This window comes from Staurois parvus, unplaced genomic scaffold (assembly GCF_062004578.1).
Source record: "Staurois parvus isolate SC_StPar_1 unplaced genomic scaffold, SC_StPar_1.0 ptg001644l, whole genome shotgun sequence".
NCBI classification, from domain to species: Eukaryota; Metazoa; Chordata; class Amphibia; order Anura; family Ranidae; genus Staurois; species Staurois parvus.
In genome coordinates, this window is record NW_028319440.1 from 115,676 (window position 1) to 140,870 (window position 25,195).

The 25,195-nt window shown below is 48.4% G+C and overlaps 1 protein-coding gene across 3 annotated transcripts in view; it reads left to right on the plus strand.

Annotated features, from left to right (window-relative positions):
- The window catches only part of NFAT5 (nuclear factor of activated T cells 5), a 132,698-nt gene that overhangs the window by 20,403 nt on the left and 87,100 nt on the right, over positions 1-25,195 (plus strand). The gene's annotated exons all lie outside the window — the stretch shown is intronic.

Genomic DNA, 25,195 nt, shown 5'->3' on the forward strand with positions numbered 1-25,195 from the left:
GATGAGGAGGTACTGATAATGCGGCACTGATAGGCAGCAATGATGGGCACTGATAGGCTGCACTGATGAGGTGGCACTGGTGGGCATTGATGAGGAGGTACTGATGATGCGGCACTGATAGGCAGCACTGATGGGCACTGATAGGCTGCACTGATGAGGTGGCACTGGTGGGCATTGATGAGGAGGTACTGATGATGCGGCACTGATAGGCAGCACTGATGGGCACTGATAGGCTGCACTGATGAGGTGGCACTGGTGGGCATTGATGAGGAGGTACTGATGATGCGGCACTGATAGGCAGCACTGATGGGCACTGATAGGCTGCACTGATAGGCTACACTGATGAGGTGGCACTGGTGGGCTTTGATGAGAAGGTACTGATGATGTGGCACTGATGGGCACTAATAGGTAGCACTGAAGGGTACTTGCTGGCAGCACTGACTGACAGCACTCACTGGCAGCGCAGCCTGGCGGCACTGACAGGCACAGATTGGCGGTACTGCTGGGCAGCACAGTTGGGCACGTTTGGAAAGGCACTGATAATCAGGGCACTGATCAGTGCAGATGTCTCCTTTGACAGTTGCTGGTTATCGACAGTACTTTCCTCATGCTGTGACAGCCTGAGAAAAGTACTGCCTCTAACTGGCAAGTGTATTTATATGGTGATCAGCTGTGATTGGACACAGCTGATCACATGGTAAAAAGGCAGCTGTGATTGGCCTTTTACCCTGCCATGTGATCAGCTCAGCGATCACAGACAGCTGGGGGCATGCAGAGGGCGCCTTCTTGGTGGACGTCATATGACGCCCTCCCAGAACTGGACAAGCACGCTGTAGCCGTCATTCAGCTTTAGCACGGTAAGAAAGTGGTTAAAGTGATACTAAACACGCACTAATGTAAGTGAAAACCTCCTGCGCTCCTACTAAATCCCTAAATCAATTAAACGTATGAAGCTGCCAACATCCAATCATATACCTAATGATCTATAAGCAAATAACACAATAAATAATGTAGCGCTATTTTAATAACAAAAGTGCATAAGTGAATAACACAAATATAAGTGAAAGATATATGAATGAACAATATATAAAACATAAATATAAATAATAAATAATCTAAGACAAAATACACAACGTGACTGAAACCTCATAGGCTCTTACCTATATACTGTGATGTCCAAATATGAAGCCTGATCCTCCAGGGATCATAATGGTGAAAAATAACGTGAAAAACAATAAACAAAGTGATACAAGAAAGTGTCGGCAATACTTGATCCTAATTTGGATCTAAAGGTGATGGTGAACATCCAAATAGTCCAAATGGTGACACTGTACTGCTAGGGTGACAGTATGTAAAAAAAAAACAAAAAAAACCCCATAAATAATAATATAAAAAAAGTAAAAACATTTTTTTAAAATTATAATTTCTGGTTATAAACTAATTTGGGTTTCTTTTTTTTTTTTTTTTTTTACTAAAAAGATAAATAATAATATAATCATAAATCTTGGCCGAAATTTATTCCGTTTATTTGCAAAATTTTATAAGAAAAACACTTTTTTTCAAAATTTTTGGACTTTTTCATTTACATAGCAAAAAAAATAGAAACCTCAGTGGTGAATAAATACCACCAAAATAAAGCTTTATCTGTCTCAAAAACATGCTAAAAAATTCATCTGGGTACAGTGTTGCACGACCGCGCAATTGTCATTCAAAATGTGATAGCGCTGAAAGCTGAATATTGGCCTGGACAGAAAGGGGGTGAAAGTGTCGGGACTGGAAGGGGGTGAAAGTGTCGGGACTGGAAGGGGGTGAAAGTGTCGGGACCGGAAGGGGGTGAAAGTGTCGGGACCGGAAGGGGGTGAAAGTGTCGGGACCGGAAGGGGGTGAAAGTGTCGGGACCGGAAGGGGGTGAAAGTGTCGGGACCGGAAGGGGGTGAAAGTGTCGGGACCGGAAGGGGGTGAAAGTGTCGGGACCGGAAGGGGGTGAAAGTGTCGGGACCGGAAGGGGGTGAAAGCGTCGGGACCGGAAGGGGGTGAAAGCGTCGGGACCGGAAGGGGGTGAAAGCGTCGGGACCGGAAGGGGGTGAAAGCGTCGGGACCGGAAGGGGGTGAAAGCGTCGGGACCGGAAGGGGGTGAAAGCGTCGGGACCGGAAGGGGGTGAAAGCGTCGGGACCGGAAGGGGGTGAAAGCGTCGGCACCGGAAGGGGGTGAAAGCGTCGGCACCGGAAGGGGGTGAAAGCGTCGGGACCGGAAGGGGGTGAAAGCGTCGGGACCGGAAGGGGGTGAAAGCGTCGGGACCGGAAGGGGGTGAAAGCGTCGGGACCGGAAGGGGGTGAAAGCGTCGGGACCGGAAGGGGGTGAAAGCGTCGGGACCGGAAGGGGGTGAAAGCGTCGGGACCGGAAGGGGGTGAAAGCGTCGGGACCGGAAGGGGGGTAGAGTGTCGGGACCGGAAGGGGGTGAAAGCGTCGGGACCGGAAGGGGGTGAAAGCGTCGGGACCGGAAGGGGGTGAAAGCGTCGGGACCGGAAGGGGGGTAGAGTGTCGGGACCGGAAGGGGGTGAAAGCGTCGGGACCGGAAGGGGGTGAAAGCGTCGGGACCGGAAGGGGGGGAAAGTGTCGGGACTGGAAGTGGTTAAACAACTGTAGTATCAGGCTGCAACATAACAAAATTGAAAAAAAAAATGAGAAGAAGAAGGCTATAGATAATTGAAATGAATGTATGATATCATATTTCAACCAAAGATATGCTTTAAAATAATTCCTGGTGATCCTGCCAAAAAGGTCCTTGTTCAGGCACTTCCTGTTCTGATGACAACTCCCTGTAATGTAGTTACACTCCTGCATTGTCACTTGGGGCTTCTGATGGAGACTGAAAGTGTCAAGTTGGCATGGTCCACTGTTGCCACCATCTGGAGCAATGCCATGCGACTATCGCTGGAGTGCATGTATGTAGGCCGGATGTGGCTACAAAGAGGCTGCAGACGATCAGTAGCATTGAGATGTAATGAAAGATAGAAAATGCAAAATGAAGCACAGTGCAAACGAATTGTTGATCTGGGACTGCGTCCTGCCATCAGGCATTGCCAACATCCTGCCATCTCCATCATCTCCCGCCGGGCCTTTGAAGCTGGTTGTAGCACCTGCAGTGTGTACAGTCTGCTTTTTATTCCATTCTCATTTTCTGTGTCGATGTCATTTCTCTTTGTTGTAACAATCTCCAGCACTGTAGAGGCAAACCAGACCTGTCTGTGTAAGGACCGGCATTGCCGCTGTGAAGTGTGACTTTAGTCCTTGAGAAGTCTCACCGGCTCCCAGCAGCTGAAGTCTGTTTGCAGGTTATTTTCTTCTTTCACACAATGGAGCTGATAAGGAAGACTGCCGCTGTTTAGCCCTTGCTAATCCCCGCAATTAATTCTGCCCATTATGCGGCTTGCTGAGTGATAATCTGAAATGCTGCAGCTGGCGGATGCGTTGGCTTATTATTTGTTTAAAGTGTATCTAAACCCGAGACCGAAAATGTAGTATATTGTAAAATCAGATGTGGCTGCATTAGTTTTCTTTTTTAACCGCCTCCCGCCCGCCATATAAGGTAATGACGGGTGGAAGGCGGTTCTCTCGTTCTGGGAGGTGTCATAGGACGTCCTCCCATTCTTACCGCGCATTCGCGGCTCCAGGAGCACAGGAGTGTGCTGTGTCCCTCGGACACAGCGGATCACGATCAATGGAAAGAGCCGAAGATGTCGGCTCGGTCATGTGACCAGCTGTGTCCAATCACAGCTGATCACATGTAAATAGGTAAATGCTGGTTATCGGCATGTCTCTCCTCACGAGCTGTCACGCTGACAGGGGAGAAGAGAGGAGAGCCGGTAATCGGCTTTACTCAGAGGGGATATCTACACTGATCATCAGGGCACTGATGATCAGTGTGCCCTGGTGATCTGTGTAGCCCCAGCAGTGCCACCTTGCAGTGTCCATCAGTGCCAGCTGCCAGTGCCACATCAGGGCCACATATTAGTGCCTACCAGTGCCACATCAGTGCCACATATCAGTGCCCATCTGAGCTGCCTTTCAGTGTTACCTATCAGTGTCGCCTGTCAGTGCCACCTTTCAGTACTGTCAATCAGTGCCAGTCAGTGCCACCTATCAGTGCCATGTATGAGTGCTGCTTTTCAGTGCCCATCAGTACCACCTACCAGTGCCTCCTCATCAGTGCCCATCAGTACCACCTTCCAGTGCCTCCTCATCAGTGCCCATCAGTACCACCTACCAGTGCCTCCTCATCAGTGCCCATCAGTGCAGCCTATCCGTGCCCATCACTGCAGCCTCATTAGCGCATATCAGTGAAGGAAAAAAATCACCTATTTACAAAATTTTATAACAAATTTTCAAAATTTTCAGTGGTTTTTGGTTTGTTTAGCAAAAAAATAAAAAACCCTGAGGTGATTAAATACCATCAAAATAAAGCTCTATCTGTCTCACAAAAATAATAAAAAATTTCATATGGGTACAGTGTTGCATGACCGCGCAATTGTCATTCAAAATGTGACAGCGCTGAAAGCTGAAAATTGGCCTGGGCGGGAAGAGGGTGTAAGTGTAGGCGAGGGGTTAAAGGCTTTTTTTTTTTTTTTCTTCTTTGCAATAATATACCTCCTGCTCCAGGGTAATAATTCCCACACCGTACTGTATTTGTGGAGGGGCACCATTGTCAGTCTGGGAATCACACTCCTCTTTGGTGTTCCACTGCTGGATAGCTTTGTGGGGGATTGAGATCCACTTAATTACTCAGCATGTTAATTACTCAGCCCTTTAAAGAGGAATTCTGGGATAAACCTAAATATGTCTAACACGGCCCTTGCTTACTAACCTGTGCAATACAGATCTGTATACCTCTCTATTTTCAGATCACATAACCAGACTCCAGTCTGGTTATGTGATCCCTTGTGTCAGTAGCACGGGAGAGGAGACAACGCTTGACAACGGCTAGTAGAACCTGGAGTGGTGAGGTCACATTTAAGCTTTAGTGGCCCATCTGTGGTCTGCACACACTCCTCTCCTCTGCAGTAGTGCTGGATGACACAGGGGAGGTCACGTGTCCGGACTGGAGTGATGATGTCACCTATAGGCTTCGATGGCCCGTCTGTTGTCTGCACTCCCTCCTCTCCTCTGCAGTAGTGCTGGATGACACAGGGGAGGTCACGTGTCCAGACTAGAGCGATGATGTCATCTATAGGCCTCAATGGCCTGTGTGTTGTGTGCATTCCCTCCTCTCCCCTGCAGCGGTGCTGGTTGACATAGGGGAGATCACATGTCTGGACTGGAGCATTGAGGTCACCTATAAGCTTCATTGGCCCCTCTGTTGTCTACACTCCATCCTCTCCCCTGCAGCGGTGCTGGCTGACACAGGGGAGATCATGTGGCTGGACTGGAGCGGTGAGGTCACCTATAAGCTTCAATGGCCCGTCTGTTGTCTACGCTCCCTCCTCTCCCCTGCAGCACTGCTGGCTGACACAGGGGAGATCATGTGGCTGAACTGGAGCGATGGTGTCACCTATAAGCTTCAATGGCCCGTGTGTTGTGCACACTCCTTCCTCTCCCCTGCAGCGGTTGCTTGCTGACACGGGAGATCACATGGCTGGACTGGAGCGATGATGTCATCTATAGGCTTCAATGGCCTGTGTGTTGTCTGCACTCCCTCTTCTGCCCTGCAGCGGTGCTGGGTGACACAGGGGAATGATGTGACCGGACTGGAGCAGTGTTGTCACCTACAGGCTTCAATGGCCAGTGTGTTGTCTGCACTCCCTCTTCTCCCCTGCAGCGCTGATGACTGACACAGGGGAGATGACGTGACTGGACTAGAGTGACGATTTCACCTATAGGTTTCAAGGGCCCGACTGTTGTCTGCACTCGCTACTCTTCTCTGCAGCGGTGCTGGCTGACACGGGGGGAGATCACATGTCTAGACTGGAGTGATGATGAAACCTATAGGCCTCAATGGCCTGTGTGTTGCCTGCACTCTCTCCTCTGCAGCAGTGCTGGCTGACATTGGAGATCATGTGACCGGACCAGAGCAGCCTGAAAGTAATAGGTTCTTACACAGGTTAGTAGGCATAGGTGTTAGGAGGGGGGAGAAGAGAAAGTAGTTGGGGTTATTCCAGAATTCCACTTTAATGATGTAAAAATAACTGGTGATCCTGCCAATCTAACTGTTCCTTATGCATTTCCTTTGGAAGGGTGACAACACTTTTCTTGTTCTATGTATAGCATCGGCATTGTCACCCATGCATAACTGTGCCAGCTAGAACTACAGCTTGATGTAATGACCTCGGAGGTGGCACTGGCTAAACTTACAGCTAGTCAGTCAGTGGCTGGCAATGCCTATCCCCATCTACTACACACGGGTAATGAAGTTATAGCAGGGAAAACAAATGAACAGGACACCACACCACTAATGTGGTTATCCTTACAATTTTTTGACATTTATGGCACCAATCTAGAACTTTAAGTGAAATTGGTTGTGGGATTTATCACGCACCGTTGTCTTCTGTTTTTTACCTTCCTTTGTTGATCCTACCATTGTACTCAGGTTATAGGACTCTGGGATGTAAGGAGCATTCTTCCCATTGATCTCCACAAATGTAAGGGACATTCTTCCCACTGACCACCAATGTAAGGGACATTCTTCCCACTGACCACCAATGTAAGGGACATTCTTCCCACTGACCACCAATGTAAGGGACATTCTTCCCACTGACCACCAATGTAAAGGACATTCTTCCCACTGACCACCAATGTAAGGGACATTCTTCCCACTGACCACCAATGTAAGGGACATTCTTCCCACTGACCCCAATGTAAAGGGCATTCTTCCCACTGACCCCCAATGTAAAGGGCATTCTTCCCACTGACCCCCAATGTAAGGGACATTCTTCCCACTGACCCCCAATGTAAGGGATGTTATTCCCACTGACCACCAATGTAAGGAGCATTCTTCCCACTGACCCCCAATGTAAGGAACATTCTTCCCACTGATCACCAATGTAAGGGACATTCTTCCCACTGACCCCCATGTAAGGGACATTCTTCCCACTGACCCCCAATGTAAGGGGCATTCTTCCCACTGACCCCCAATGTAAGGAATGTTATTCCCACTGATCACCAATGTAAGGGACATTCTTCCCACTGACCCCCAATGTAAGGGGCATTCTTCCCACTGACCCCCAATGTAAGGAATGTTATTCCCACTGATCACCAATGTAAGGGACATTCTTCCCACTGACCACCAATGTAAGGGACGTTCTTCCCACTGACCCCCAATGTAAAGGACATTCTTTCCACTGATCACCAATGTAAGGGACATTCTTCCCACTGACCCCCAATGTAAGGGACATTCTTCCCACTGACCCCCAATGTAAGGGACATTCTTCCCACTGACCACCAATGTAAGGGACGTTCTTCCCACTGACCCCCAATGTAAAGGACATTCTTTCCACTGACCCCCAATGTAAGGGACATTCTTTTCACTGATCACCAATGTAAGGGACATTCTTCCCACTTACAACCAATGTAAGGGTCAGATTTTTTTATTCAACCCCGTTTTTAAATAAATTTTTTTTTTTTTTTTTTTTGCCATTTGCCGGGTGCGCACAGTTTCAAGTCTTGACACATTTGGTGTCTATTTACTTAACACAACCCCATGTTTTATATTGTAGGGGAAGTATGTTTGCTTTAAAATTCATTGAATGTGTTTGTTCCTTTAAAATATGTGCTTGCTAAACAGTTACACAAATAATGTTTCAAAAAATGCAATTGCTACAATTTTGTTCTACAGAGCCTCTGGTTTCAGAAAATATATCATTGTTGGAAGTAATTTCCTACCAAAAAATAGCAAATTGTAATGTGTGAGAGAATGTAAAATTGTAAATTCTTACATATACCCAGTGGGGATTTGATATCACACACTGAATAGCATAGAGCAGGAAGCTGAGTATAATCTGGGAGTGGAGGAGAAGGATGGCTCCCCCTTCTACACAGTCTCATAGGGAAACATGCACAGCTCAGGCTGTCAGGCACCTGCTATGTGCTGAGGGTAAGGGGAGTGGAACTGTCCCCTGGGATTCTATGGTGTCGTTAAAACCTATCACCAGTAACTCAAGCAGGTAGGAACCACACTAGGTGCGTTGGATTGAGGCTTATACACACTATAGAGCAGAGTAGTGTCCCATCATTGGTGTCAGTGGGAGGAATAGTGCCCCGTCATTGGTGTCAGTGGGAGGAATAGTGCCCCGTCAGTGGGAGGAATAGTGCCCCGTCATTGGTGTCAGTGGGAGGAATAGTGCCCCGTCATTGGTGTCAGTGGGAGGAATAGTGCCCCATCATTGGTGTCAGTGGGAGGAATAGTGTCCCATCATTGGTGTCAGTGGGAGGAATAGTGGCCCGTCATTGGTGTCAGTGGGAGGAATAGTGCCCCATCATTGGTGTCAGTGGGAGGAATAGTGTCCCATCATTGGTGTCAGTGGGAGGAATAGTGTCCCATCATTGGTGTCAGTGGGAGGAATAGTGCTCCATCATTGGTGTCAGTGGGAGGAATTGCACCCTATCATTGGTGTCAGTGGGAGGAATAGTGCCCCACTGTTTGTGTCAGTGGGAGGAACAATACCCCATCATTGGTGTCAGTGAAAGGAATAAGTGCCCCATCATTGGTGTCAGTGGGAGGAATAGTGCCCCGTCATTGGTGTCAGTGGGAGGAATAGTGCCCCGTCAGTGGGAGGAATAGTGCCCCGTCATTGGTGTCAGTGGGAGGAATAGTGCCCCGTCATTGGTGTCAGTGGGAGGAATAGTGCCCCATCATTGGTGTCAGTGGGAGGAATAGTGTCCCATCATTGGTGTCAGTGGGAGGAATAGTGCCCCATCATTGGTGTCAGTGGGAGGAATAGTGTCCCATCATTGGTGTCAGTGGGAGGAATAGTGTCCCATCATTGGTGTCAGTGGGAGGAATAGTGTCCCATCATTGGTGTCAGTGGGAGGAATAGTGCTCCATCATTGGTGTCAGTGGGAGGAATTGCACCCTATCATTGGTGTCAGTGGGAGGAATAGTGCCCCACTGTTTGTGTCAGTGGGAGGAACAATACCCCATCATTGGTGTCAGTGAAAGGAATAAGTGCCCCATCATTGGTGTCAGTGGGAGGAAAAGTGTTTTTTTTTTTCACTGGTCCTTTAACAGTGCATTTCAAGGAGATAAACCATGTCACCATGCTTGGTTAACTCAACATTCTCCTCCTGCCAAATCCAGAGTGTAGAGGAGCTCTGTGAATTGGTCCACGAGTTTGAAAAATGAGATTCTGAAGCTGTTTTAGCTTGGCCCTCATTCCCGCAAACTCCATCACAGCGCAGACCATCAGACAATTGTGTTTGGCTGCACTGTATAGTGTGGCCATCACTCCAGGACAGCGGTGGGGTCCCGTGACCCCCAGATTCTGACATGCACTGTATAGTGTGGCCATCACTCCAGGACAGCGATGGGGTCCCGTGACCCCCAGATTCTGACATGCGCTGTATAGTGTGGCCATCACTCCAGGACAGCGATGGGGTCCCGTGACCCCCAGATTCTGACATGCACTGTATAGTGTGGCCATCACTCCAGGACAGCGATGGGGTCCCGTGACCCCCAGATTCTGACATGCGCTGTATAGTGTGGCCATCACTCCAGGACAGGGCTGGTATCCCGTGACCCGCAGATTATGACATGCACCGTATGGTATGGCCATCGTTCCATGACAGCGCTGGGATCCCGTGACCCCCAGTTTCTGACATGCACTGTGAATGTGCAAGTTATCAGCCGAATTTAAATCCCGAGACGGCCTTCTTGGTGGAAGATGAAGTTTGGGAACGGCACAACATTGCTGTTGTGCAGACGATGAAGGCGTCTATTCACGCACAGGCGAAGCTTGTTACTGGCCGCGTTCCACATACACAAGTTGACTTGGGTTTCAGTTCTGGAAATACTGTTCTTTTGTAGGAAAATGTGTCTTGTTTGTGAGCTTTCTCTACCAGAGATGTGCAGTCTATTTACTTGGCTTTTGCGTGTATTTAAACAGAGCTTTTTATATGCCCCTTCCTACTCGTAATGTGTAATTTTTGGGCTGCAGACTTGTGTTTACAGAATGTCAGACACTTAAAATGACCTTCCTCCATGACTCGGGTTTTACAGGCAGGCAGACTTCAGCAGATAACATCCATTTAAAGTGCACCTGTCATTCAGCTGTGGATGTTTAATGTTCTTCAGAACCGTTCTCCCAGTCTACTGTCTCTTCTGTCTGTATTTTGCCCTCACTGGTTGCTCCCCTTACCCCTTCATCAATATACTAAGGGGGTTTTTAAAGCAAATTTTTTTTTTTGTTATAACATTGGGTCTCTGTGCTTCTGTGTGCAGTGCTGGTAGATCATGGCTGGTGGGCGCCGCCTCCTGTATCGTGACTGGGGAACGGCACCTCCTGTATCGTGACTGGGGGACGGCGCCTCCTGTATCGTGACTGGGGGACGGCGCCTCCTGTATCGTGACTGGGGGTCAGTGCCTCCTGTATCGTGACTGGGGGTCGGTGCCTCCTGTATCGTGCCTGGGGGTCGGTGCCTCCTGTATCGTGCCTGGGGGTCGGTGCCTCCTGTATCGTGCCTGGGGGTCGGTGCCTCCTGTATCGTGCCTGGGGGTCGGTGCCTCCTGTATCGTGACAGGGGGACGGTGCCTCCTGTATCGTGACAGGGGGACGGTGCCTCCTGTATCGTGACAGGGGGACGGTGCCTCCTGTATCGCGACTTGGGGACGGCGCCTCCTGTATCGCGGCTGGGGGACGGCGCCTCCTGTATCGCGGCTGGGGGACGGCGCCTCCTGTATCGCGGCTGGGGGACGGCGCCTCCTGTATCGCGGCTGGGGAACGGCGCCTCCTGTATCGCGGCTGGGGGACGGCGCCTCCTGTATCGCGGCTGGGGGACGGCGCCTCCTGTATCGCGGCTGGGGGACGGCGCCTCCTGTATCGCGGCTGGGGGACGGCGCCTCCTGTATCGCGGCTGGGGGACGGCGCCTCCTGTATCGCGGCTGGGGGACGGCGCCTCCTGTATCGCGGCTGGGGGACGGCGCCTCCTGTATCGCGGCTGGGGGACGGCGCCTCCTGTATCGCGGCTGGGGGACGGCGCCTCCTGTAGCTCGGCTGGGAGACCTTGCCTCCTGTAATTTGACTTGTATTAGTGTCACTATTGGTGTCAGTTAGTGTACCTCCCATTCAGTGTCTGTTAGCATCAGATTGCCTGCCACACTATCACAATCCTACTAATAAGTCACTGAATACCACCATTACCAGTATAGTATCATAGCTGCGTAAATTCCAGTATATATTCCTTAGTTTGTAGACGCTGTGACTTTCAAACCAATTAATATACACTTATATACACTTTTTGGAATTTTTTTTTTATTTTTAACCAAAGAAATTTAGCAGAATACATTTTGCCATAAATTTAGGAAAAACATTCAAGTGTTACTAAACCCACAGCAGTAAAATCAGTCTGTATATGCAGTAAAGCATGCTTGTTATACCCACTGTTGAACCTAAGGGGTTAATCCTCTGCATTGTGTAAAAAAGGCTGTTTGATCCTGTCTTATTTGATCCTCCCCTTCTTCTACTGTCCCCAATCCATCAGTCTTAGTACATAGCAGCTGTTCTAAGTCTGCACATTCTGTTTGGTGTGTATTGCTAGAGTTTTTTTTTTTTTTGGGGGGGGGGGGGGGGTGATCAGCACAGGGTCAATCAGCACTCTCTGGATAGAGGGTCAGGGGTCATGCAGCCTCATAGTCAGAGATATAGTGAATGCGGTGTCCGGGGAGAGCGAATATAGTGAATGCGGGGTCCGGGGAGAGCGGATATAGCGAATGCGGGGTCCGGGGAGAGCGGATATAGTGAATGCAGGGTCTGAGGAGAGCGGATATTGTGAATGCAGGGTCCGGGGAGAGCGGATATAGTGAATGCAGGGTCCGGGGAGAGCGGATATAGTGAATGCGGGGTCCGTGGAGAGCGGATATAGTGAATGCGGGGTCCGGGGAGAGCGGATATAGTGAATGCAGGGTCCGGGGAGAGCAGATATAGTGAATGCGGGGTCCGGGGAGAGCGGATATAGTGAATGCAGGGTCCGGGGAGAGCAGATATAGTGAATGCAGGGTCCGGGGAGAGCGAATATTGTGAATGCAGGGTCCGGGGAGAGCGGATATAGTGAATGCGGGGTCCGGGGAGAGCGGATATAGTGAATGCGGGGTCCGGGGAGAGCGGATATAGTGAATGCGGGGTCCGGGGAGAGCGGATATAGTGAATGCGGGGTCCGGGGGGAGCGGATATAGTGAATGCGGGGTCCGGGGGGAGCGGATATAGTGAATGCGGGGTCCGGGGGGAGCGGATATAGTGAATGCAGGGTCCGGGGAGAGCGGATATAGTGAATGCGGGGTCCGTGGAGAGCGGATATAGTGAATGCGGGGTCCGGGGAGAGCGGATATAGTGAATGCAGGGTCCGGGGAGAGCAGATATAGTGAATGCGGGGTCCGGGGAGAGCGGATATAGTGAATGCAGGGTCCGGGGAGAGCAGATATAGTGAATGCAGGGTCCGGGGAGAGCGAATATTGTGAATGCAGGGTCCGGGGAGAGCGGATATAGTGAATGCGGGGTCCGGGGAGAGCGGATATAGTGAATGCGGGGTCCGGGGAGAGCGGATATAGTGAATGCAGGGTCCGGGGGGAGTGGATATAGTGAATGCGGGGTCCGGGGGGAGCGGATATAGTGAATGCGGGGTCCGGGGAGAGCGGATATAGTGAATGCGGGGTCCGGGGGGAGCGGATATAGTGAATGCAGGGTCCGGGGGGAGCGGATATAGTGAATGCGGGGTCTGGGGGGAGCGGATATAGTGAATGCGGGGTCCGGGGGGAGCGGATATAGTGAATGCGGGGTTAATAATAATAGATAAAATAATGTTTGTGGTCAGCACAGTGGCTAAGTGGTTTTCTGCTTGGCAGCAGTAGGGTTGTTGGTTCGAATCCCAACCACGGCATTATCTGCCTGGAGTTTGCATGTTCTCCCTGTGACTGTGTGGGTTTCCTCTGGGTACTCCGGTTTCCTCCCACCTCCAAAGACATGCTGGCAGGTTCATTGGCTCCTGTCTAAATTGTCCCTAGTATGTGTATGTATGAATGTGAGTTAGGGACCTTAGACTGTACGCCCCTTGAGGGTTAGGGACCTTAGATTGTACGCCCCTTGAGGGTTAGGGACCTTAGATTGTACGCCCTTTGAGGGTTAGGGACTGATGTGAATGTACAATATATATATGTAAAGCGCGGGATAAATTGACGGCACTATAGAAGTACCTGCAATAGATAAAAATAAATATATTGCCGGAATCTCAACAGTTTCCTATGAAAACTAGTAGCAGTTCTGAAAAGTTACAGGTATACGTTGTAGGAATATCTTTGAACATCCAAGAGCCATGGGTCCTCGCCTTATGTTACTCTGCTGTCCTTGAAGATGGGGCCATAGAAAACACTGTAAACGTTGCGTTGTTTTGTAACCGAGACTTTCGGTGTTTTGGAAATAGGTTTGTGCACAAGGAAATATGAGTTCCACAGCCATGAGGGCTGTGATTTTCCTTTTGAATGACGCCAGTGTCTGTTACTGTGTCCACAACACTGGTATCTGTGCCATGTGTCGGGGTACAAGAGTTGTCCAAGGGCCTTCCGTACGAACGTGCCTCGGAAACTGGATCGTGAACTTGAGGCGTGTATCTCTATGCCATGGAACGCATCTAAAAATATTGCCATGGGAAGTTATGCTTTCCACGAGCTGATGATACTGAATACTTTATCACATTCTGGATGTTGCTATCTTTGCTTGGCTACTGATTAACATAGCCACCGCTATTGCTGGTTTCTGGTCCAAGAGCCTCAATGTGTTCATGGTAAGACGCTATATGGGAGGGCGGGGATGTTGCATTGTTAATCTTTAGAGTATTGTTGGCATACAATCATCCTCCACATTCCTTGGATACTTTGTTGGCTTTGGAAATCTCTTGGCTTTCAAGGGGTATTTTAACCCCTTTTCAGCTGTATGGAACCACCACAAGCTATAAAGTGCTGTAGCCATGTATCTGGGCTGCAGATAGAGAAACCATTGCGTGTCTTTGTCCCTTCAATAAAGCTTCGGGCCTGTGACCCCTTTTTTCCCCCCTCCCCCCCCCCTCTCCCCACATACCCGATGCTTATTGTAAATTGTACCAATCGTATCTTGCATGATTTCGTAATTGTAGGAAATGTGTTCTAAGCATGCTATGGTCTCGGGGTAAGCGGCGTTATGCATGACGTGTTGGTCTGGGGATTCGTTCGCACGCACATCACGTCAGGCATCATACCGCTGAGTGAATGTATTTATTGTATGCCTGGAACTATATTGCAATGTGGTGCGCTGCGTCGCAGTATAGGGTGAGATGTACCCCGATTACGAGTATCATGTTTTTTTTATACTTCTGTAATAAAGTATATTTTTCAATAAAAAAAAAAACATTCCAATACAGCAGGGTACGAAGTATAAGCAGTGCAAGGACTCGTTTAAACTTCCTTCAAAATGTGGCATTGGACACACTTTTTTAAAGCACTCTGAATGCCAATCAAAGCCCCTGTCAAGAAATGAAATGGTAAGCTTGCAGTCCTGTTTACACGTTGCTTTTGCTTTAAAAAGTATACCCCAAGTTTGCCTCAAAACGTCTCCAAAGCCTCCATAGAAGTCTGACAACGCTCGCTTACATTACCAGCAACTTTTGAAAGGCTTTCATTAAGCTTTAGCTTTTCTTTGTTTTGTAGGTATTGTTGGTATGAGATATCCCAGGCTGCACTGGAAAACCAAGCGAACCAGACTGACATCATCAGCAGTCACTTCTTGTTCATGTGTATATTGTGAAAGTGTCTGTTGATGTCCCTTCTGGTGGGTAGCAAGGAGCAGCAGGAAGGAGAGCGGGGTCCAGACTGGAGTTGAGCAACTAGCAGACAGCACACATGGTGTGCAACATGGGAATGTTATAGTGGAAGGTGAGTGGGGACTGGAGAGAGAGGATCAACAGAGTGGGGGTTACTACTGAGTGGGGGATCAGCAGAACTGGGGGTTACTACTGAGTGGGGGATCAGCAGATCGGGGGTTACTACTGAGTGGGGGATCAGCAGGGCTGGGGGTTACTACTGAGCAGGGGATCAGCAGAGCTGGGGGTTACTACTGAGCAGGGGATCAGCAGAGCTGGGGGTTACTACTGAGCAGGGGATCAGCAGAGCTGGGGGTTACTACTGAGCAGGGGATCAGCAGAGCTGGGGGTTACTACTGAGCAGGGGATCAGCAGAGCTGGGGGTTACTACTGAGCAGGGGATCAGCAGAGCTGGGGGTTACTACTGAGCAAGGGATCAGCAGAGCTGGGGGTTACTACTGAGCAGGGGATCAGCAGAGCTGGGGGTTACTACTGAGCAGGGGATCAGCAGAGCTGGGGGTTACTACTGAGCAGGGGATCAGCAGAGCTGGGGGTTACTACTGAGCAGGGGATCAGCAGAGCTGGGGGTTACTACTGAGCAGGGGATCAGCAGAGCTGGGGGTTACTACTGAGCAGGGGATCAGCAGAGCTGGGGATTACTACTGAGCAGGGGATCAGCAGAGCTGGGGGTTACTACTGAACTGGGAATCAGCAGAGCTGGGGGTACTACTGAGCAGGGGATCTGTTGAACGAGGGTATTAATGAGCAGGGTATTTGTTGAGTGGGGGACACTACTGAGCTGGGGTTCTGCTGGACCTCTCTAAACAAATTGAAAATCAACACGCAGGGCATTTGCCAAGCTTCAAAAAAGCATCACCGAAGCATCAAAAAAAACATACAGAAAAGCATGTAGGCCCTTTTAGTGTGCTAAAGCCGAATGAGAAAATAACGAATGAGCCCTTTGGTATCAACTCAACTCGCCGTGTCTGGAGAAGGACGAGGAATGCTGCCTATGACCCCAAGAACACCATCCCAACTGTCAAACATGGTGGTGGAAACATTCTGCTTTGGGGGTGTTTTTTTGCTAAGTTGACAGGACAACTGCACCGCATCAAAGGGACGATGGACGGGGCAATGTACCATCAAATCTTGGGTGAGAACCTACTTCTCTCAGCCAGGGCATTGAAAATGGGTCGTGGATGGGTGTTCCAGCATGACAATGACCCAAAACACACGGCCAAGGCAATAAAGGAGTGGCTCAAGAAGAAGCACCTTAAGGTCCTGGAGTGGCCTAGCCAGTCTCCAGACCTTCATCCGATTGAAAATCTGTGGAGGGAGCTGAAAGTTTGAGTTGCCAAACGTCAGCCACCAAACCTTAATGACTTGGAGAGGATCTGCCAAGAGGAGTGGGCCAAAATCCCTCCTGAGATGTGTGCCAACCTGGTGGCCAACTACAGGAAACGTCTGACCTCTGTGATTGCCAACAAGGGATTTGCCACCAAGTACTAAGTCATGTTTTGTGAAGGAGATCAAATCCTTGTTTCCCTCATGAACATGCAGATCAGTCATCATTTGTTAGACGCATTTCTGCTGAATTTGTTGTTGCTATTCTGTCTCCGTGTTACAATACACCGAACATGTGATTTTTAGACCGATCATTTCTTTGTGAGTGGCCAACATTCAACATCAGCAGGGGATCAAATACGCATTTCCTTCACTGTATATAAAGGGTATGTCTGTCTATAGGGGAGTATCTTCATATTCTTTATTTTGCCTTCATTGGTTGAATGTGTTATGTAAGCGGACGCAACCTAATGCAGCAAGAGGGAGGTGGAGTTGGCGCTGTGAACCTGTTGGTCGCCGTCTTCCTACCGCACAGTTGTAGCTGCGCTCAGGATGGCATCCTCTCGCCAAAAGTTACAGCACGACCGGCCAAGCAAAACTGCCGAGGAGTCCTGAGCCGGGCATGACGCTGCTACTCGGGGCTTAAATAACCTCATCCTTTTCCAGCAGTTCATTTTCTCACCGTGAAATCCAGCCCAACTGACTACACAGCATCACATGGCCGAGGAATTATTTCCTTTGGTGTTTCATTGTTGTTGTTATTATGGGTCATTCAGAGTTTATTGAACCGATTTGCTGCCATTTTTACATACTTGTGAATGCAGGGTGTCCCTAAAGTCTGGACTAACTATATGTTTTTTTTTTGTCAATATGCATTTTGCCTATGTGTCCAGGCTTTAGGGACACCCTGTAGATTAAAGAGGAACCCTGCTGTAAGACTGTCTGGCCACCAATACATAAAGTGTTAATAAGCCCACAACAGTACAATCAGTCTGTATTTGCAGTAAAGGATGATTGTTACACTCACTGAGGAACCTAAGGGGTTAATCCTGTTCATTGTGTAAAAAGGCCGTTTGATCCTGTCTTCTCTGATCCTCCCCTTCTACTGTCCCCAATCCATCTGCTGATAGAACAGAGCCTTGTGGCTCTTTTCTAAGCGAAACATCCCCCATATCACTATATGTATCGTTTTGGGTTTTTTTTACGTTTTCAGTAAAGATGGTTATTGCAGCGCAGTTGTAACGCATTTGAATACTTTTATGGTATAAATACAAATTCTCCATATTATTTCTTTCTAATTTGAGTTCTTAGCGAGGAACCAGCCCTCAGTAAAATTCTCAAGGTTTCTGACTGCAGCTTCGTACAATAGGTCACATTTTATGCTGTTGACCTCAAAAAACCAGCATGGCACCCGGCCAGCTAGAGATCCCTTTTATAGATGTCTTGTGCAGGGGAATAAGAAAGATTCAGAGAGCAACCGACTCTCTCCACCCGACCCCCTCCACCCGACCCCCTCCACCCGACCCCCTCCACCCGACCCCCTCCACCCGACCCCCTCCACCCGACCCCCTCCACCCGACCCCCTCCACCCGACCCCCTCCACCCGACCCCCTCCACCCGACCCTCTCCACCCGACCCTCTCCACCCGACCCCCTCCACCCGACCCCCTCCACCCGACCCCCTCCACCCTTGCACACCAGTTTTTAATTTCCACTTTTGCCTTCAGATCTCAAGGGCAGACGAGGGGTTAAATATCGCGATCCCTCCTAGGACTGAACACTCGCCACTTCCTTCTGAAAAAGCTGCTTGCTGCTGATATTTACAGGATTAGAAGTCCAGAGGGATTGCAGTTCCAAGTTTAGCATCTTGTTTTGCCCCTTCCACTCCTCCGTACACAATTTGTGTGTTTTTTTTTTTTTCTTCTAGCCGGACCCAAGTTTATGGATACTTTGGAAATGATGGAAGAGCTTAATGACTTACAAACACAGTCAGGAATTGGAAACTTTGCAGAGCCATGTGCTTTTCTTCCCTTAGAAAACAAAACCATTTAACGGGTTGTTGTAAATTACATTGATTTGACTTTTTCGCTGGGCCCTGATTAGCGGTGTTCCAGTTGCTTATGGCTCCAGGAAGCGGCGGGAGTCGAGTGGTCTATGCTGGAGCATCATCGTGTTTGGTGACATAGGATTCTGCGAAGGATTTGGGAGATGGCAGCCATTAGCGTTGCACCTATCGGTATCTGTACTTCTACGCGTGCAAATATTGATACCGAAAACCCATACCTTTTACAGTTTGATTTGAGCCCATACTGAATGAATGGGTTCAAGTCGCACTGTAAAGAATCGCCTGTGATGTAGCCTCCCTAGCGGTCTGATTATGTCCATCTTTCTGTGCTCAAAGCGGTACATTTTTTTGCATGGAAATAAGTTATTTTTTCATTGTAGGCCTGTAATTTTTAGGAATAACTCACTGAAATCTGTCCGAACAAGAGTCTAGTAAACATCCCGGGTATGTTAAAATTTGAAACACGAAATCATAAATTATAATTTAATAAATAATCATAAAAAATAATAATAAATTTAATTCAATAACATAATCAAACCAAAAACACTGAAATGTGAAATAGAGCGCCAAGTTCGCACATCGCTGAGCTCAGTCGCAGAATCGTTTTCAGTGTCTGATGAGGAATTTCCCCCACCAATCATTATCACTCAATTCTGCAAGTGGTTCTGAATTACTATCGCTGTTCTCTAGCCGGTCTAAAACCGCGTCTGACCTAAAGGGACGCTTTTTGGACGCCATGGACGTTTCTCAGTTTCCAGACAGAAAGAACAGTAACAATGCAGGCAGGGCGCCGGACAAAGCACTCGGGACAAAATGTATGTGAAATGGTTTGATACAGGAATGTTATACTATGTGATTTTAGTGTATTTAGTGAATGTCACTTCACATTTTTAAATTTCCCGCCAGTTCCGTCCCCCGTACGTCCCGACGTCGCAGGGAACGGAACCCAGAAAACAGATGCCGGCATCGGCTGGAGGACATTGCCGGGGACACTGCAGGAAGGACATCGCGGGAGCGCAGGACAAGGTAAGTGCAGAAGAGATCCCGGAGCAACGCTGCAGTGTATTCCCGAGTGTAGCTCGGGGGGGGGGGGGGTTACCGCTTGTGGTGCTGAAACTTTACTCTGAGCTACACTCGGGAATACCTCCAGGGGGGTTAAATTGGAATGTGGTATGATTCCTGTCCAAGTTGCTTGCGGTTTCCCGCACCTCTCCTGTGTGATCCCAATCTTGTCATAGTGATTTCATCCTAGGTTCTCACAGGAGCGGTGCGGGAAACCACATGTTCAAATCGCATGCATTCCCATCCCATTCATTGTGGGCTCAAATCGCACCACACTGCACTGTATCTGTAGTTGGTATTGGTGAGTACTTCAGCACAAGTATCGGTACTCGCTCTTAAGTCTCCGAACTTTCTAAACAAAGGGACAGTTTTCTGTCCTTCAGACTTTAAGCGGAGTTCCACTCAGCCTCTCAAAAAATAAGTCAGCAGCTACAAAAACTGTAGCTGCTGACTTTTAAAATAATGGCCACTTACCTGTCCTTCGGTCCCGTGGTGTGTCCCCCGCAGGCCATTTCACCGGCCGTCCTGTATTCCAGGCGCCGGCATCTTCAGAGTGGGCACCCGGCTGTGACAGCTTGCGGCTTCACAGCCGGGTACCCACTGTGCATGCGCGAGTAGTGCTGCGCTTCATGAATGGTCCTGTAGTCTTCTGGGTCCTGTCACGTGTCCCAAAAGACTACAGGGAGGGAGGACACCTTCCTCTTCTGATCGCCTAGACGATTGGACCGGAAGTGGGAACGGGTACCTGTCAAATTCAGGTACTTGCTCCCCTACCCCCCCTCCCCCCAAAGGTGCCAATCCTTAATGGGGAGTGGGGTGGAAATCCTTAAAGCAGAACTTCCCCTTTTGGGTGGAGCTCCACTTTAAGCATGGCTGAACTATTGGGAGTAGAAAAGGTACCGACTTCTGGGGAATAAACAATGCTGCATCTATGGTGTCAGTGGGAGGAATAGCACCCCATCATTGGTGTCACTTGGCTCCATTGCTAATATCTTTGAGAGGAATAGTGCTCCATCGTTGGTGTCAATGGGAGGAATAGTGCCCCATCATTGGTATCAGTGGGAGGAATAGTGCCCCATCATTGGTATCAGTGGGAGGAATAGTGCCCCATCATTGGTATCAGTGGGAGAAACCGTGTCCCATCATTGGTATCAGCGGGAGGAATAGTGCCCCATCACTGGTATCAGTGGGAGGAATAGTGCCCCATCATTGGTATCAGTGGGAGAAACCGTGTCCCATCATTGGTATCAGCGGGAGGAATAGTGCCCCATCATTGGTGTCAGTGGGAATAATAGTGCCCCATCATTGGTGTCAGTGGGAGGAATAGTGCCCCATCATTGGTATCAGTGAGAGGAATAGTGCCCCATCATTGGTGTCAGTGGGAGGAATAGTGCCCCATCATTGGTGTAAGTGGGAATAATAGTGCCCCATCATTGGTGTCAGTGGGAGGAATAGTGCCCCATCATTGGTGTCAGTGGGAGGAATAGTGCCCCATCATTGGTGTCAGTGGGAGGAATAGTGCCCCTTCATTGGTGTCAGTGGGAGGAATAGTGCCCCATCATTGGTGTCAGTGGGAGGAATAGTGCCCCATCATTGGTGTCAGTGGAAGGAATAGTGCCCCATCATTGGTGTCAGTGGAAGGAATAGTGCCCCATCATTGGTGTCAGTGGAAGGAATAGTGCCCCATCATTGGTGCCAGTGGGAGGAATAGTGCCCCATCATTGGTGTCAGTGGGAGGAATAGTGCCCCATCATTGGTGTCAGTGGGAGGAATAGTGCCCCTTCATTGGTGTCAGTGGGAGGAATAGTGCCCCATCATTGGTGTCAGTGGAAGGAATAGTGCCCCATCATTGGTGTCAGTGGGAGGAATAGTGCCCCATCATTGGTGTCAGTGGGAGGAATAGTGCCCCATCATTGGTATCAGTGGGAGGAATAGTGCCCCATCATTGGTATCAGTGGGAGGAATAGTGCCCCATCATTGGTATCAGTGGGAGGAATAGTGCCCCATCATTGGTATCAGTGGATGGAATAGTGCCCCAAGGGCCAGATAAAGGCAAGCAAAGAGCCGCAGTTTAAAGATCACTGTTCCATATGAACGCAGTCCATTTTCTGACTTTGTGTATAACGAGGCTGCAGGTTCATCAGTAGTCTCTCCTTTACCTGTTTACATGACTTCCCTATGACCTGGCAGGTTTATCTTGTTTGGCTCTCCATGTTATCCCTGCCTGCCCTGCAAGGTCTGTGAGTTGCTTTGTTATGTATATAAACATCCATGTCACATTTTAGCCAAATTTTCATAGAATTTAATTGGAGTCATTTGTACTGAAAACAGAACAAGTTTATTTCACATATTGAGATCCTCTTTTCTTTTTATAGCTTTGTCGTTTTGATTGGTTTTCCATTTTTTTTTTCTTACTCTTTTTAGTGTGTTAAATTTTATTTTTCCTTATGCTTATACTTATTTAGTTTCTTTTGGACTACATTTGTTTCCCACATAATTAAAATATTTTATTATTTTATTTATTACAGGTACTTTATATAGCACCGTCAATTTACGCAATGCTTTACACACACAGACAAACACAAACACACACATATATATATATATATATATATTAGTACTCTCCGCTCCTCGCAGGACCTCTTGCTCTCTAGCTCCCTTGTCTCCTCCTCTCATGCTCGTCTCCAGGACTTCGCCAGAGCTTCCCCCATCCTCTGGAACTCTCTACCCCAGTTTATCAGACTATCGCCTACTCTGCTCACTTTTAGGTGATCTCTGAAAACCTCTCTCTTCAGGGAAGCCTATCCTGCCCTCTGCTAATACTGGAATCCTCTATTCCTCCTACCAGTCCATCCCCCACAGTTACTACCTTTTGTACCACTAGCCCCTCCCTCCTAGATTGTAAGCTCCCAGGAGCAGGGCCCTCCTATCCCTCTTGTATTGAACTGTATTGTCTCTCTTTATATTGTAAACTGCTGAGCAAACTGTTGGAGCGATATAAATCCTGTATAATAATAATAATAATACATTCACCTCTGTCTGTCTATCTGTGTATCTATCTATCTTTCCCTCTAGTAAGTAATAATGGGGCCTCGATACGCATGGGGAATTGGAAAAGGACCCAGGTGGATGTTTTTTGGGCAGAAGGCATTTTAATTCTGAGCAGGGTTGTAAGTAAAGTGGTTGTAACCCCTTATATATACGCAGTGAAGGGACTGGCCTCAAGTGATACAGACATTATACCTGTTAATCTGCCGTCCTCTCTCCTCTACAGCTGTTCAAATCCAGAATTTATACAGCTTGTATGAGCTTTCAGAAAGCAGGGCGCAGTTACAGTCTGCAAAACTCAGTGAGAAGAGCTGAGAGCTGATTGGAGGGAAGGGACTCTAACATGCCTTCACACAGCACACAGGTTCAGAGCTGAGGCTGTCAATCACAGACTGTGTGATGTTGCTCCCTCCCCTGTCACCTTTTTAACTCTTGGGGTCAGGAACTGTTAGGTTAATTCAGTTTGCTTGCAGGCTGGTTGGCAAGCTGAGCTGGAAATTTTTTTCTTTTGCTGTTTGACATGCGTCGCCCTTCCATGTGCTCCTTGCTGTATAGGCCAGTTATAGACTGGGGCAGCGGCCATTTTTCCTACGGCTGTCAATTACTGGCTGTGTGCTGTTGCTCCCTCCTCTGTCACCTTTTTTTCTCGGAGTCAGGAAAACTTGTCAGAACTGACTAATGCAGATAGCAGAGGAATGGAGCAGCAGACAGAAATGACACCTAGTGCTCTGGATTGAGACAAGAACAAATTGTTGAGGGATATGCTTTGTTCATATTTTATGTCTGAGGTTTAAAACCACTTTAAAGGACATCTTTGCCAAAAAATGCACTTTACTTCAGGAGGGGTTTTAATGTTCTATTAATGTCCCAATGTTAAAGAGCCTCCTCTATGGTGCCTTCCACAATGTGAAAAATATACCTTTCCTTTATTTATGAATGTGTTAAAAATTGCCAGAGGGTGACCTTTGTAGCTTCTCTGCTATTAGACGGGCAGTTTGGTGAGGCAGGCTGGGTTGGTATCTAAGGTTACCTGGTATTTTAGTGGTTAGTTTAGTACTGGTTGTTAGATTTGAACAACACGGGACTTTCCATGAAGGTTGGATGCTTTTTTTTTTTTTTTTTTTTTTTTGCTGTGATTGAATGGGTTTCCTTTTGGGTACTTTGGTTTCACCCAAAAACTCCAAAACATCCTGGAAGGTTAGATTGTGTTGTTCGGTCAACTTGACCCTCGTCTGCAAGTAGGTTTCTTTCAAGTAGTAACATATCCAATACAAAACTGGTAGCCATCGCACTATTGATTCTTTGAAAACAACAAGATGGAAAGATGGGATTTGCTTTTCAAGAAGATAAGGTTAAAGCGGAGTTCCACCTAAAAAGAAAAGCGAAAAAAAAACTTTTAAAATACAGACACTTACCTGTCCCTTGGTCCAGCAGTGTCCTCATCATGGCTGGTTTCAGTGGCCGTCTTCTCTCCCTGGCTCTGGCATCTTCAGTGTGCAAGTGTACAATCCAAACGCACACATTCCTGCGTTAAAAATGGCGGTGTGTATAAGTGGTGCTGCAGCGACCGTCGGCTGGAACCAAATAATACCTGATGAAGAGGTCCTGCGATACTCCGAAACGTTGCCTTTCTGTAACTATGGGATCGTTCATTAAAACTTTTGGACCCATATTGGTGACCTTCGGTGTGCTGGTTACATCTTCAGTGTGGGCACCCGGCTGTGACAGCTTGCGGCTTCACAGCCGGGTGCCCACTGCGCATGCGCGAGAAGCCCTGCGCTTTGTGAATGGTCCCGTAGTCTTCTAGAACCTGTCACGTGTCCCAGAAGACTACGGGGAGGGAGGGGGGAGGACAACTTCTGCTTCTGATCACCTAGGCGATCGAAGCAGAAGTGGGAGCGGGTACCTGTCAGATTCGAGTACCCGCTCCCCAAAGGTGCCAATCCTTAATGGGCAGCGGGGGGGTACAAAGGCTTAAAGCGGAACTTCCCTTTTTGGGTGGAGCTCTGCTTTAAGATTTATTTATCTAAAACATACTGACACTGATACCAATTAGAAAAAGAAATCCTGACCTTGACCTTTCACCCTGACCTTGACACAAACACTAACCCTGGCACTGAACTAGATCAAAGCTTAATCTAGGGGGTTTTTTCTTTAATATTTATTCATTTTTTTGTTTTTTACAAACCGTTTGATTTTTTCTCTCTCTCTTTGCAAGGAGGTGTGTGTGTGTGTGCGTGCGTGCGTGTGAGTGTGTGTGTGTGCACGTGCATGCGTGCGTGCGTCCGTCCGTCCGTCCGTTCAGTCGTATCCGACCCTTGGTGATTGCATGGACCGTCACTCGTAAGCGACTTCTTCCATGAATTCCTTTAGCAATTATTTTTACAGGGTAGGTTGCCAGGTCTTTCCCCAACCCCCACCATGCAGGAGATCCCGCATGGCCAGGGATGAAACTAGGACAATTTAGACAGGAGCCAATTAACCTACTAGCATGTCTTTGGAGTGTGGGAGGAAACCAGAGTACCCGGAGGAAACCCACGCAAGCACAGGGAGAACATGCAGGAGGCGCCATGGTCGGGAATCAAACCCATGACCCAACTACTGCAAGGCAGAAGTGCTAACCACTAAGCCACTCAAAACAAACTC